A 15,452-nucleotide genomic window follows, 5' to 3' on the forward strand; every position below is an offset into this window, starting at 1 on the left:
CCTCCCGAGCAAGTGGGCATCTCTGCAACTGAGAGGTCCAACAGTACCCCTTCACAAAAATTAACTCAGGGTTTGCCTGAGGCCTCCAGAGGCCGGCCTCAGCCTCTAGGTAGGACTTGGGGCCTGTTTGAAGGGCTGGGCTGGCTCTTGTGTGCCCTGGGGCGGGCGAGAGGCAGACCAAGCCCAGCGCAGCCAGGCCTGCTGGCCTGACCGTGGGTAAAAAAAAAAAAAAAAAAAATTAGAACATTATCACAGACCTAACCTAAATAAAACTCCTAGGAAATAACAAGAGAATCTAGATAACCGTGGGTTTTATTATGATTTTTTTGAAGATTTATTTATTTATTTGAAAGTCAGAGTTACAGAGAGAGAGAGAGAGAGAGAGAGAGGTCTTCCATCCGCTGGTTCACTCCCCAGTTGGCTGCAATGGCCACAATGGCCAGAGCTGTGCTGATCTGAAGCAGAATTAATTCCTTAAAAAGGACTATTTCAAATAATAACTTTCTGTCTTAAAGAAATAGAAAAGTAAGCTAGACCAAAACCAAAGCAAACAGTAAAGATTAGAACAGAGATAAATAAAAAGGAAAAAATAGAGAGAGAAAAATCAATGACACTGAACATTGACTCTTCAAAATAAAAACCAAACTGACGAATCTTTTAGCCAAAAAAATACTTTAAAAAGCTCACATTATTAAAATCAGAAATGACAATGGAGATATAGCTAATGATTTTACAAAAATAAAAAAAGACCATAACAGAGTACTCTAGACAATAATACATCAACCTAGATGAAAATTAGAAAACCTTGATGAAACAGACAAATTCCCAGAAAAACACAATGAAAATTGAATCATAAAGAATTAGAAAACTTCAACAAACCTGATCAAATGGCTCCATGGGTTACTTATACCAAACATTTTTTTAAAGATTCATTTATTTATTTGAAAAGCACAGAGAGAGAGAGAGAAATCAATCGATCTTCCATCTCCTGGTTCACACCCCATATGGCTAAAACAGCCACGAATAAGCTAGGCTGAAGCCAGCAGCCCCTTATCTGGATCTCTCACGTGGGTGCAGGGATCCAAGCACTTGGACCATCCTCTGCTGCTTTCCCAGGCACATTAGCAGGGAGCTGGATTGGAAGTGCAGCAGCTAGGGCTTGAACTGGCACCCACATGGGATGCTACCACTGCAGGTAGAAACTTAACCTCCTATGCCACAATGCTGGCCCCTATACCAAATATTCAAAGAAGAATTAAATATCAACCTTTCTCAAACTCTTCCAGAAAGTTGAAGAGGAAGGAAGACTTCCTAATGTATTCTATGAATATTCCCCAGATATAAAAGATATTACCAAAAACCCTACAGACCAACATCCCTTATGAATACTGATGCATGTTTCTCCCACAGAACACTAACAAACTGAACTCAGCGACATAATAACAGGATTATACACTACGACCAAGTGGAATTTATCTCTGGACAGCAAGGATAACTCAATATACAAAAACCAATCAATATAATACACAGCATTAACAGAATAAAGGAAAAGCCACATGATCATCCCAACTGATGCAAAAGAAAAGAGGCATCTGACAAAATTCAATACCCTTGCATGACAAAAAACACTCAATAAATTAGGAATAGAAGGAAACTTCCTCAACACAACGAAAGCCACACATGAAGAAACCTCTCAGCCAACATTATACTCAATGCTCAAAGACTGAAAGCTGTTCCCCTAATACCAGAAACAAAACAAAGTTACTCGATTTCACCCTTTCTATTCCAGGTGGCATTGGAAGTCCTAGCCAGAACAATTCAGCAAGGACATGAAAAGGCAACAAAGTAGAAAGCAGTAAAATTATCTCTGTTTGGGGCTGGCGCTGTGGTGTAGAGGGTAAAGCCGCCACCTGCAGTGCCAGCATCTCACATGGGCGCTGGTTCTAGTCCCGGCTGCTCCACTTCCGATCCAACTCTCTGCTATGGCCTGGGAAACAGTGGAAGATGGCCCAAGTCTTTGGGCCGCTGCACCCATGTGGGAGACTCAGAAAAAGTTCCTGGCTCCGTTGAGGCATCTGGGAAGTGAACCAGTAGATGGAAGACCTCCCTCTCTCCCTCTCTCTCTCTGCCTCTGACTCTCTGTAACTCTACCTTTCAAATAAATACATATTTTTAAAAAATTATCTCTGTTCATGGGTGACAGGATTTTGTATATAGAAAATCCTAAAAAGTCCACACTGAAAACAAACCAAAAAACCCATTAAAGCTACTAAACAAATTCAGCAGAGTTGCATCTTTTAAAAAGATTTATTTGAAAGTTACACAGAGACAGAAAGAGAGACAGAGACAGAAAAAGAGAAATCTTCCATCTACTGGTTCACTCCCCAAATGCCCACAACCAGGAGCCAGGAACTTCATTTGAGTCTCCCACATGGGTTACAGGGGCCTAAACACTTAAGCCATCCTCCACTGCTTTCCCAGGCACATTAGCAGGGAGCTGGATGGGAAGTGGAACAGCCGAGACTCAAACCGGCAACCATATGGAATGCCAGCACTATAGGCAGTAGTTTGACCCACTATTCCACAGCACTAGCCTCAGTCTGTTGCAATTTTTTAAATATACTAGCAATGAACAATATGAAAAGGAAGTCTGGAATCAATTTAACCAAGGAGTTGAAAGATTCATACACTGAAAACTAGAAAATGCTGAAAGGAATTAAAGAGAACATATATTCATGGAAAGACATCCCACACTCATAGAGTAGAAGAATTAACAGGAGCCGGCACTGTGGCGGAGGGGGTAAAGCCACCACCTGCAGTGCCAGCATCCCATATGGGCACTGGTTCGAGTCCTGGCTGCTCTACTTCTGATCCGGTCAGAGGAAGCTCCCGGCTTCAGATCGGTGCAGCTCCGGCCATTGCAGCCATCTGGGGAGTGAACTATCTGAGGAAGACCAATCTCTCTCTCTCTCTCTCTCTCTCTCTGCCTCTGCCTCTGCCTCTCTGTAACTCTGCCTTTCAAATAAATAAATCTTTTAAAAAGAAGAAGAATTAACATTTAACACTGTAAACATGCCAACATACCCAAGGCAATCTTTAATTCAATGCAATCCCTAGCAAAATCCCAACTGGAGGTGGGTGGTGAGGGGGTGGGGCAGAAGTAAAAACTTCACCCTAAAAATCATAAGGAATCTCAAAGGGCCCCAAATAGAAAAAAAAAAAAAGTGAAGACCCACCAAGTTGGAGGACTCAAACTTCCTGATCAAAGCTACAGTAACCAAAACAGTATGGTAGTGGCCAAAGGACAGACATAACAGACCAGCGGGCAGAAAAGGAGTAAACTCTCATATAGATGTCTACTGCTGATTTTCAGGAAGAGTACCAAGACCACTGATGGTGAGGGCAGTCCTTTCAACACGTGGTGCTGGGAAAACCAGACACCCACAAGCCAGAGGAGGAAGTTAGACCTTTACTTTCACCACTGACAAAAATCAACTCAGGATAGATCAAACACCTATAAAATTCGTGCATGGAAACACAGGGAACAATCTTTACACACGGGGTTTGGCAACGCCTTCTTGAACATAATGCCAAAATCACAGGTACCAACCACCACCACCAAGATCAGCTCAAAACTGTTGTGCGCAAAGGGACACCATCAAGAGTGGAACAAACTACGGAACAGGGGAGAACATTTGCCAATCATGTATCTGGTAAGGGATCAACATCCAGGATGCACAGTGAACTCCTACAACACAAAACACCCAAAGAGAAGGTGCTCAAAGGACTCCAACAGACATTTTTCCAAAGAGGACCTGCACTGGCCGGCGAGCACACAGAAGATGCTCGGTAGCACCAGGCATTCCGGAAAAGCAAATCCAAACCACGATAGGATAGGCAGGTCTGTAACAAAAACAAAGACAAACGAACCAACGAACAAAAAAAAAGCCAGAAAACAACAAATGCTGACAAGGCTGTAGAGAAGTCAGAACCTTCGTGGGTTGCTTGTGGAAATGTAAAACGCCGCAGCCACTCTGGAAAACAAGTTGGCAGCTTCTCAAAAAGTTGAACACGGCCAAGCAGAGGTGCCAGTGTTAGCCGCCTCCCCCACAAAGAAGAACCAGCCAATGAACGCTGTGCAGCCCTGCTTGCCCATTATGGGAAAGGGTGGGTGGGGTGGCGTCCCTGGGAGACACGGGCGACTCCAGCGGCAGGGAGTTCCACAGGCATCGTGTCTGCGCACAGTGGCTGTCGGGAGTCTGCGCGGTAGGTCGCTTTGCTTCAGAGAGCGCTCTTGTGTTGCCTCTCCCCAAGCTCCGGGCCTAGGAAGCCCAAGACCCCTTCTTCGTCAGCTCTGCTTTACCTCAACTGCAGCGCCTGAGCGAGGATCACTTAGAAACTTTTCATTCCCACTCTCGGGCTTGGAGCCACGGTAACGGAGACGCCCTGAGTCTGGCGTCCGGTTAGGGCAGCGCATGGCAGAATGCCCCTAGAGAGAGGATCGCATGGCGAGCCAGCACAGACTGGGAGCAGGCACTGCTCATAGAACCAGTCCTCTCAGGAGAACCACCTTCCAGGGACACGGCCCAGCAACCTAAAGACCTCCCACTTCAGGTCCCAGCCTTGTGGTTCAGTAGGTTAAACCTCTTTGACACTGGCATCCCACATGAGCACCAGTTCTAGTCCCAGTTGCTCCACTTCCCATCCATCTCCCTGCTGATGTGTCTGAGAAAGTAGTGGAAGATAGCCTACATCCCTGGGCTCCTGCCACCCACGTGAGAGACCCGGAAGAAGCTCCTGGCCTTGGTCTGGCCCAGCCCCAGTGGCTACAGCCATCTGGGGAGTGAACCAGCAGCTGGAAGCTCGCTTGTGGCGTCTCTCTCTCTCTCTCTCTCTCTCTCTCTCTCTCTCTCTCTATATATATATATATATATATATATACACACACATATCTGCCTTTCAAAAAAATAAAATAAAATCTACTCAAGTGATCAGCATTGTGGTATGATGTGTTAAGCCACCAACTGTGAGGCCGGCATCCCATATGGACACCAGTTCAAGTCCCAGCTGCTCCACTTCTGATCTAGCTCCCTGCTAATTTACCTGGGAAAGCAGTAGAAGATGACCCAAGTACTTGGGCCCCTACAACCATGTGGGAGACCCAAATGAAGCTCCTGGCTTCAGCCTGGCCCAGCCCCAGCCATTGTAGCCATTTGGGGAGTGAGCCAACAGAGGGAAGATCTCTCTTCTCTCTCTCACTCCCTTTCTAATTCTGCCTTTCAAATAAATAAAAAATAAACCTTAAAAACAAAATCTACTCAAAATGGATCAGAGGCCTAAATGTAAACCCTAGAATTGTATTTATGAAAGAAAACACAGGGACACAGGCAATGTACCAATGGATAAAACACCAAAAGCACAAGCAACGAAAGCGAAGTAGACCAATGGGATTGTGTCACACCAAGAACCTTCTGCATGTCCAAGGAAACAGCAGAGCGAAGAGAAGGCAGACAGAATGGGGAAAATATTTCCAAACTAGTCAAAGGATTAATAACTAAACTATGTAAGGAGCTGAACAAGCAGAAGACCAAATAATCACTTTCAAACAGGTAAGTGGTGGCCGGCATTGTGACGCAGCAGGTAGAGCTGCCGCCAAAGACGCCATCCCATACCATATGGGCGCTGGTTTGTGTCCCAGTGGCTCCACTTCTAATCCAGCTCCCTGCCAATGTGCCTAGGAGAGCAGCAGAACACAGCTCAAGTGTTTGGGCCCCTGCTACCCACATAGGAGACCCGGATGAAGCTGCTGGCTTTGGCTTGGCCCAGAACTGGCTATTGTAGCCATCCAGGGAGAGAACTAGCAGATGGAAGACCTCTCTCTGTCTCTCCCTCTCTCTGTAACTCTTTTTCAATAATAAATAAATAAATATATTAAAAAATAATACTAAAATAAATGGGTAAATGATCTGAATAGGCATTTCTCAAAAGCAGCTATACAAATGCATGGAAAATGCTCAATATTACCAGCCCTCTTCTTATCCCAAGCACAATGCACATTATTTAAAAAGACAAAAAATAACAGATGCTGGTCAGGATGTGGAAAAAAGCTCCCTGTGCCGAGCACTTCATAGCAGTTACCCTACTGAGCCCCAGAGGAGATGCTGGGTGCGTACATGTGTGGCAGGGGAGGCATCACCATCACCCACGTCTGAGGAGTGAAACAAGCCCTGAGGGGTGGAGCTCTGGCCCTGGCCCTGCCCCAGGTCAAGTCCAAGGTTGGGAACCACCTCGCCACTTGGACTGACCCCCAAAGCCACGTCACGGGAGCTGAGGGGTCGGGGCCATTGCACTCGAAACGGGGGAGAACCCAAGGACCCAGGCCAGGGCACTGAAGGGGCAGCAAAGGTTCAGGTGCTCTCCTTTGGCCTGGAGGGCCCGCCGCATGGGCACAGGTGTCTAATTTCGCAGTCCCACGTGGGCTGCCGAGAGTGGAGGGTGGTGGCCCTGGGTGGGAAGGGTCTTGTTCAGAGGCTGCCAGGAAACCCCAAGGTGGGAGCCAAGAGTCTGAAAGGCCTGCTGTCTTCCCCAGCTCCACGGTTACCAGCGCCGGGGTGCTGCTGGCCCCAGGCCTCTGAGGGCGGCTGATGCTGGTGGCTCCTTGGATGCAAGTCTGCTTCCCCCTCCCCTCTGCTGCCCCCTCAGCACTTCCTCAGGCCCTGGGGCCCTGGCTCTGCCTTCAAGGACCCACCCTCTGTGTATGCTAAGTCCCTATGGGGGTCGCCCCCAAATGCAAGGTTCCAGGTGGGCAACTGTGCGGTCCCCACACCGAGGGTGAGGCCCCGAGCTGCTCGCCCACAGCCCATGCACCTGAGGTGTGTTCAGGAGGCCGGGTGTGACAGAGGTCACTGTTGAGGGGACTCATTCCCTCCGGGCCCCACCCAGAGCTGAGCTCCTGGCACACAGGGGATAGGGGGTGGGGGGCATGTCAGGGTGGCCCCTCAAGGGACGGGACCCTCCAGACATAAACGCCCTGCACGCCGGTGAAGGTGGGGACGTGGGGCCACCCGCTGCAGAGACAGCCGAGGGGACCTAGGCCCAGGTGTGCACAGCTGTACAGTAATACAGCATTGAAGAACAGGAGCCCCGCCCTCTGCAGGGGCTGCCAAGGGCCCTCCTGGGGCCAGGCGCAGGAGGCTCGGGCGGCCACTAGGACACCCACAGCCTAGTGGCCACAGCACGGCCCTGGCTGCTCTCCCCACCACATCCAGTCATTGCCAGGGCCTGGCAGGCAGCAGGCACTTGGGAAAATGCCTGTTAGATGACTGACATCTAAGAGTGCACTGTTCTTCCTGGGAGAGGAGGCGGGCGGGTCAGGAACTCCTCCAGGGGTGGAGTCAGAGCTGCCGGGCCCACCCACTTTGGTCCAGGCCTGGACACTGGCACGGATCAGGTCATGTGCCCCAGGACCCTGCCCCTGCCATCCCAGCTGCGTCCCTGCTCCTGAGAGCCCCTCTCCGCCCCTCTGGCCAGCTCTCCACGCAGCCTAACTGATCTCAGAGTGAGGGGGCCTGCAACCAGCGCCAAGCAGGAAGAGACACAGGTGCAGGTCAGTATCAGCCTCCCCGAAGCGACTTCACCCACGATCAAAAAACCAACGGTGGCTCCTTGCAGTGGCGGCAGGAGCCTGACCGGGAGACCGCAGCCAGCACTCCTGCGCGGCCCTCGCCAGAGTTGGGAGCGGAACATGATGGCACCTCTGGGCCCATCGGCCAATTCTCGGGCAGTGTGGCAGCCGGAGGAACAAGCCAAAGGGGCATCACCAACAGGATCCCGCGGGAAAGGCCACACACAAGTAAGCAATCAACCCTACAGAGTGAGGTGGAAGGAAGCCCTGCTCTCCGCCACCCACAGCTCCTGCTGATCTGTCAACGGGCGGGGCTCCTATTCATCTGAGAACTGGATGCAGAGAAATGGCTGCCTGGCAGGTGGGACAGTGGCCCTGCGGTCACGCTGTCTGCAAGCGCTGCTTCAGAGACACACACTCCAACACTGGCCCAGACGAAGTGTCCAGGGTAAAAGCCTGTGACCAGCTTCCTCTTTCCAGTACACTTTGTAAAAAAATTTTATTAATAGGGGCCAATGTTGGGATGTGGCAGGTTAAGCCACTGCCTGCAACACAGGTATCCTATACAGGTGCCCATTCAAGTCCCTGCTGCTCCACTTCCTATCCGCTCCCTGGTAATGCACCTGGGAAAGCAGCAGAAGATGGTCCAAGTGCTTGGGCCCCTGCACCCACGTAGGAGACGTGGATGAAGCTCCTGGCTCCTGGCTTCAGGCTGGCCCAGCCCTGGCTGTTGTGGCCATTTGGGGAGTGAACCAGCAGATGGAAGATCAATCTCCCTCTCTCCCTCTCTCTTCCTCTCTTCCCCTCCCCTCTCACCGTAACCGTAACTCTTTCAAATAAAAAAAAATAAAATAAAAAAAAAAAAACTTAAAAATTTTAACTGATTTTCATTTTTTTTGAAAGGCAGAGAGGCCGGCGCCACAGCTCAATAGGCTAATCCTCCGCCTGCAGCAACGGCACCCCGGGTTCTAGTCCCGGTCAGGGCACCGGATTCTGTCCTGGTTGCTCTTCCTCCAGTCCAGTTCTCTGCTGAGGCCCGGGAGTGCAGTGGAGGATGGCCCAAGTGCTTGGGCCCTGCACCCCATGGGAGACCAGGAGAAGCACCTGGCTCCCACCTCCGGATCAGCGCAGTGCGCCGGCCGCAGTACACCGGCCGCGGCGGCCATTGGAGGGTGAACCAACAGCAAAGGAAGACCTTTCTCTCTGTTTCTCTCTCTCACTGTCCACTCTGTGGAAAAAAAAAAAAAAAAGGCAGAGAAACAGAAAAAGAGAGATCTTCCGTCCGGGTGCTGATTCTCTCCCCTCAGATGTGTACAACAGGGGCTAGCACTGTGGCATCCCATATGAGCGCCGGTTCTAGTCCTGGCTGTTCCTCTTCCCATCCAGCTCTCTGCTATAGCCTGGGATAGCAGTAGAAGATGGCCTAAGTTCTTGGGCTCCTGCACTCGCATGGGAGACCTGGAAGAAGCTCCTGGCTCCTGGCTTCAGATTAGCACAGCTCCAGCCGTTGCAGCCATCTGGGGAGTGAACCAGCAGATGGAAGACCTTTCTCCCTCTCTCTCCCTCCTTCCCTGTCTGTCTCTGTCTCTGTCTCTCTCTCTCTCCCCTCTCTCTGTGCAACTCTGACTTTCAAACAAATAAAAATAAATCTTTAAAAAATTTTTAAAAAAATGTGTACAACAGCCCGGGCTGGGCCAGAGGCAGGAGCCAGGAGCCCCATCCGGGTCCCCGACATGGGAGGCGGGGACCCACTATGTGAGCCATCACCTGCTGCCTCCAGGCACGTGCATCAGCAGGAAGCTGGCTTGGAAGCAAAGGCGCGACTTGAACCAGGCACTCCCAGATGGGACGCAGGCTAAGCTGTGTCTTAACTGCTGCACCAACAGGCTGCCCCTCAGGGACAAGGGTCAACAGTTTTTAGAGTCTCAGTAACAAAATACTCGCCTCACACCCAGACGTGACAGGATACGGCGCAGCCGGCCGGCAGTGCGGGCTCACGCACTATCTGTGGCTGTCTGCCAAAGATAAGCGCAGAATCGAAAGTCAGAACATGCAACTCCCACAGCAATCTGAGACAGTGACCTTCTGAAACTGAGATAAGGGGTTTATGTGAGATAGTTCTTCGTTCTTATTGTATGAGGGGACTTCAAAATGCTCACGGAGATGTGCATGAATAAGCTAGAGATTTCAAAAGATTTTCACAACCGCATAAACATCTTTAAATTCTATTTTTCATGAACTTTTTGAGGTATCCTTGTATTTAAAAAATTAAAAATAAACAATTTGGGGCCAGCGCTGTGGCATAGCCCCAGTAAAGCTACAGCCTGCAGTGCCAGCATCTCATATGAGCACCTGTTCAAGTCTCAGCTGCTCCACTTCCGATCCAGCTCTCTGTTATGGCCTGGGAAAGCAGTAGAAGATGGCCCAAGTGCTTGGGCCCCTGCACCTGTGTGGGAGACCTGGAAGAAGCTCCTGGAGCCTGGCTTCGGATTGGCGCAGCTCCAGCCATTGCAGCCATTTGGAGAATGAAGCAGCAGATGGAAGAACTCTCTTCTGCCTCTCTGTAACTCTGCCTTTCAAAATAAATAAATAATTCTTTTGAAAATATTTATTTTTTTAAAAGGCAGAGAGAGACAGACATATAGACAGAGAGATTCTTCCAGCTGCAGGTCCACTCCCCAAATGCCCACAAAAACTCCATCCAGGTCTCCCACGTGGGTGGCAAGGCCCCAGGCACTGGGGCCATCATCTGCTGTACTGCCTTCCCAGGCACAGGAGCAGGGAGCTGGATCGGAAGCAGAGCAGCCAGCAGCTCTCACATGGGATGCCAGCATCTCGAGCTGTGGCCTAAGCAGCTGCACCCCAGTGACTGCGGCAGTGTCCTTGTAGTTTTAAAGGGCTCAGCAAGAGACTAAAATTTAACAACCACCTGGTCCTTCACTACAGAGAGGTTGACAAGCACTGTTAGGGACCAGATAGGAACCCCCTGGAGACCCCAAATCCATCAGCTTACATGGCCTGCCAGAGACCCTAGGATGGAGCTTCCTCCTATGTCTGCTGCCCAGACTCCAGGATCTCCTCCTAACACGGCATGGTCAGCAGCAGGAGCACTGCAAAGCCTGTGGCAGAGAAATCAACGGACAGAGAGCTCCCCTCCGCTGGGTGACTCCCAAGTGCCTACCACAGTAGCTGAGGCCGAAGCCAGGAGCCAGCAGGAAACTCCACCCAGGTCTCCCACGTGGGTGGCAGGGACCCAGTTATTTGAGGCCTCACCATTGCCTCCCAGGGTCTGCATTAGGAGTTGGAGGCAGGAATCCAACCCAGGCACTCTGATACGGGATGCGGGCATCCTGAACCAGCGCCTTAACACCCTTCCCAGGCTGTTGGATTTTTCAATCCACACCCACTCGCCTGCTACCACACCAGGGCAAGCGGAGCCACCTCCGGCAGGGGCCAGCAAGGCCCAGGAAGTGTGCCGAGTGCTGGCCCGGGGCCAGGCCCCCAGGCAGCGCGGCGACCCAGCCAGCTTTCTCACGCAGCCTCCCCACGGCTCCCCTTCCCACCTCCGGGATCAGCCTAGCTGCGGAGGGGCTGAGACTACAAATCAAGTTGCTTTACACAAGAAAAAGGAGAAAGAAGACAGCTGCTTTCTCTCCACTGCCAAGTATTCTGTCGCCAAACTAGAGCACAGAAACAAGCCCGGAGCTTGGGGCTAATCCAAGACATCGACCAGCACCCGTGCATCACCAGCACAGCCCTAGGGAACGACCTCACGCTCGCATGCAGCCCCTGTGCCGAGTGCTGGGCGTCTACGTTCAGGTTGTTCTGTTTTAAAAGCGAACGTGGCTGGCGGTCAAGGTCTTTGGGCTGCAGCCTCAGCTCGGCCGCCACTCCTGCTTTCACATCTCCGGCCTCGGGGTCCTCATCTACAAAGTGGGTGGGACTAGAGCCATCCATGTCATAGTTCACGGAGCGCCAAGAACACAAGTGGATGGTTGCAGCGGAAAGCTGGAAGCAGGCAGGGATTTTATCAAGTGCACAGCACGAACCTGTCAGGAAGCTCCTCTGGGACAATGCTCTCTCCTCAGCACTAAACAGGGTACCTAGCCTGGTAACACTGAGCGATAAATCCATCACACTCTTCCTTCAAGACAGCCGACCTAAGGGAGGCTCCCCTGCCCAGTGCAAGAACCTGGGGAGGAATTCTAAATTGCACTCAGCAAACCCTTTGTCCTGGAGGAGGAGGAAGAAGAGGAAGAGGAGGAAGAGGAGAAGGAAGAAAAGGAAGAGGAGGAGGAGGAGGAAGAGGAGGAGGGGAACTGAACCCGTGCCCCTTAAAAGACCCAGTCTGAACCCAGACGGCGCATGCCCAGCTCTCAGCTCTCCTGAGCTGCCGCCTGGCCTGCCAGGTGTATTCTCTGCATGTAACCATGCAACCTTGCTTTCCCCGGCCTGAGTGACTCCCGGATTCTGTCCCATCCGTTCGGATCATGCCATACCCCAGTTCTTGTGCGAAGAGGAGAACCCCACTCGGATCTCCGCTAACAAGCTGAGTTCCATTCTGCTCTGAGTTATTATTAGTAATAGCATCGTCATGCTCTGATTTCACACAAGCATCACCAGGCCGGCTCCATGTGGCCAGCACGGTGCTCACGCTTTGCCCCTGAAGTCTAGGGTGACCTCCCTGAAGCCCCTCGGGACTGCGCAGGAACAGTAGCACTCCCCTCTGCCGCATTCTGGCCTTTCTGTGATGTCCCAGTGTGAAAACAACACGCGTGGAAACCTGGGGGACCGGGAAAGAGGACCCACGGGCTTTGCCAGGCCAGCCTCTCCTACTGCAGCGGAGAAAAAGTTTGCAGCCCTCCTGGGAACAACGGGAACATGCCTGCAGGGTGGCTTCCAGGACGAGTTAAACTTGCGTCCACCAAGCCCAACCAACTGGAGCAGAACACAGGGCTCAGGGTGGAAGGCCCTGAGGCTGGGCACACCCCCAGCTGCTCCTCTCCCAGCTCCAGGGGCCTCCCTGGCAAGAAACAATGAATCTACTGTTGATCAGCCAGGGCCTTGATTAATCTTTGCAAGAGAACCAAGTGGAAAATTCCACCTGTGTGGGCGGAGGCTGGACCTAGGACATGTCAACAACTGTCCCGCCCTTCTGCTCTGGCAGACGACACAGGCAGCTGCTGACAGCGGACAGGGCTGGACAGGGCCCGAGCACTGTCATTACTCTTGGGCCCAACAGGATATCTCTTTCAGGGTCATGGAGATAACAGGTTTCTCTTTCACTGCCCTGCCTCCCCAGCCCCTAAATCCGTGCAGCAGTTTTAAGGTCTGAGACTTGCTTTCCTGCCTTGTCTTTCTTCTGAGTCTCCTAACAACCCTGCTGGGGACACAGGGCCGACATCAGCCCTGTGTTCCAGATGGGGAAACTGAGGCTGTAAAACACCAACAGCTGTGCTTAAGGCCAAAAGACGGCAAGTCAGAGAACCAGGGAGCCGTGACCCCCAGAGGTGGCACAGATCCCGTCCAGGGGGTTTGAGGCACAGCTGCCTCCCGGGCTCTGTAATGACCTTTGCCCCACCTATGGACTAAGACGAGGCAGACATACCAAGTCTCCTGGGTGGCAGGCTTAAGCTCTGGCCTTCAAGGAAGATCTGCTTTGATTCATTCATTCAAACAAGTAATGAGCGCCAGCCCTCAGACTCCAAGCCCAGGCTCGGCAGACCTTTGAAGACTGTTGGGGGCCATCTGTCCCCCACTGCGTCACCTCACTGCCACTCTCCTGCCTCATCCATTCCATCTGACACAAGAGGAGCCTGTCACAGGGCCAGGACAGGGACTGAGCAAGCTGCCAACACCGTCCCCTCCAGCAGGCGGCGCTGACGCTCCCGTTTCATCAAGGCCTCTCAGAGAGGGACCCTGGAGGTTGGGAGTCCACAGGAGATGGGGACGTGTGATTCCACTCGCCGGGCTGGCCAGTGGAGGCTGCAGGGCCCTCCTCACAGCCGCTCCTTCCAGACCCTCTCACCGTTCTGTCTGCAGAGCCCCAGCCCAAAGCCGCAGGAGACCCGGGCGCTGTCAACTCTGGCTCCAAGACAATGGAGGGGGGGCACTCATGCTGTGTGCTTGGCCACCTCCACACCACCCCCACCTCATTCTGCCTCTCTCCGCGGCTCACCAGCTTCCACCTGGAGAAAGAATCCCAGCCCCTCGCCTTCTTAAAGCGGCACCTCTGGGCCCACGCCCCACCCCCCATCCACCCATACACCAGCTCTCTGCCACAGGAGACTCCCTGAGCGCCTCCCCTCTGATGGGGGAGCTCCTCCGGCCGCATTCCCCACCCTGCCTTCAGTCCTGGCCTGGGGGACGCTCACCTGCAGGCAGGCTCTTCTCCCCACCTCCCAGATCTCCAGGTTCCGCTCTGAACCCTGACACTCAAAGCCCCAGGCCCTTGCAGCGGGGTCTGGCCTGCAGCAAGGACTCAGAATTCTGTTAGCAAACACAGTGGGAGAACAACTCCCTGCTCGCAGCCATGCAGGGGGCATTCCTAGCCATGCAGGCCTGGGCACCCTGGGACAAAGTTCAGGATCTCAAACTAGCCGACGAGGCAGTTTCCAGCCTGGCCGGCACAGCAAGGCACGCACCACCGCCCTCCACTTCTCACCGAGCTCGGTCTCATTCCCAGAGTGCCTGTGTGCTGGTTCACCTTTGCACTCGGAACCTGCCACCCAGCAGGCATTTGCTGGACAGAAACGAAGGACCTCAGCGACCACAGCCCCAGAGCAACTCAGAGAGGTTGTGCGAGGGGCCCCCAGGCAGCCCAGCACCAGGCTGCTTTTCCCGGTCAGGAGTCCCATGTCCTGGGGCCCCAGATGCAGAGCACAGACACAAAGGCCCCACCCCAGGCACACAGCAGGGCCTCACCAAAAACAGCTGCTTGGCTCAAGCTCACCAGCTGACCACCCACCCAGAAATTCCCATCCCTGTCTAGGCCTCTGCCTTCTCACCTGCACAGTGGAGCTAATGCAGCCAGGTTTCAATGACCCTGAGCATGGCCACATTCACTTCCGAGCTGCGGACAGGTTCTGTTACCTTTCCCACAAACCTGGCTCAGAGCATGGCCCCCGGAACACCCACCCCGGGGCTCGGGGGAAAGGGGCAGGGATGCGGGACTTGGGGAAAGCAGATCCCGTGGTCTCGCCCAGACCAGCGGGCGGGAGCCTCCTCTCGGCCCCCAAACCACAGCGCACAGGCTTCCGCTTCAGAGACCGAAGAGCAGTGCCCCGCGGGGAGCGGCTTTCTGCCGCTCGACTGTCGTCTCAGTTCCCGGCGCAGGACCGCCCCCCCCCCCCACACACACCCCAAATAAGTCAACGAGGCTTGCTGGGCACCGGCGCCCCACCTCCTTTTGTGTCCGAGAGCCCGGCGCCCCGCCCGGCCCTCCAGACTCGCCAAACCCCCAGCCCCCGGCCGCGCTCCCCGCCACTCACCCTCTGCAGCCCGGCCCAAGTGCCGGGACAGCCGGTGCCGCCGGCGGCTGCTCGCGCTCCGTTGCGCTGTAACTGACTGCCCGGAGCCCCGCGCGCTCCCCGCGTCCGGAAGGGCCTCGGGCAGGGCGGGAAGCGAGACCCCGGGGCTTGAGTACGCTCGGCGCACCTGGCTCACCGAGCGCACCTGTGCGCAAGGGCCGCCGCGCGCCGCAGCCGCTCGTGCGCCGCCTGCCCAGAGCTCCCGGCCCCTTGCACCCGGCCCATTCCTCCGAGCCCCGTGGGCGAGGGCGCTGCCACTTTCCCCACCCTGCGAAGGGCCGGCCGGCCAGCCCGCTCAC

The 15,452-nt window shown here is 53.5% G+C and overlaps 1 protein-coding gene across 2 annotated transcripts in view; it reads right to left on the bottom strand.

Annotated features, from left to right (window-relative positions):
* CHDH (choline dehydrogenase) overlaps positions 1–15,439 on the bottom strand; it is a 29,005-nt gene extending 13,566 nt beyond the window's left edge. Inside the window, exon 1 of one of the 2 annotated variants that reach the window (XM_062201098.1) lies at positions 15,115–15,439. The gene's annotated coding sequence lies outside the window, so the exon portion shown is untranslated. Of the gene's footprint in view, positions 1–13,998; positions 14,142–15,114 lie in introns of those variants that run through there. The other variant, XM_062201099.1, reaches the window with a different exon arrangement.
* Between the last annotated feature and the right edge of the window lie 13 nt (positions 15,440–15,452).

This window comes from Lepus europaeus, chromosome 9 (genome assembly GCF_033115175.1).
Source record: "Lepus europaeus isolate LE1 chromosome 9, mLepTim1.pri, whole genome shotgun sequence".
Lineage (NCBI taxonomy): Eukaryota > Metazoa > Chordata > Mammalia > Lagomorpha > Leporidae > Lepus > Lepus europaeus.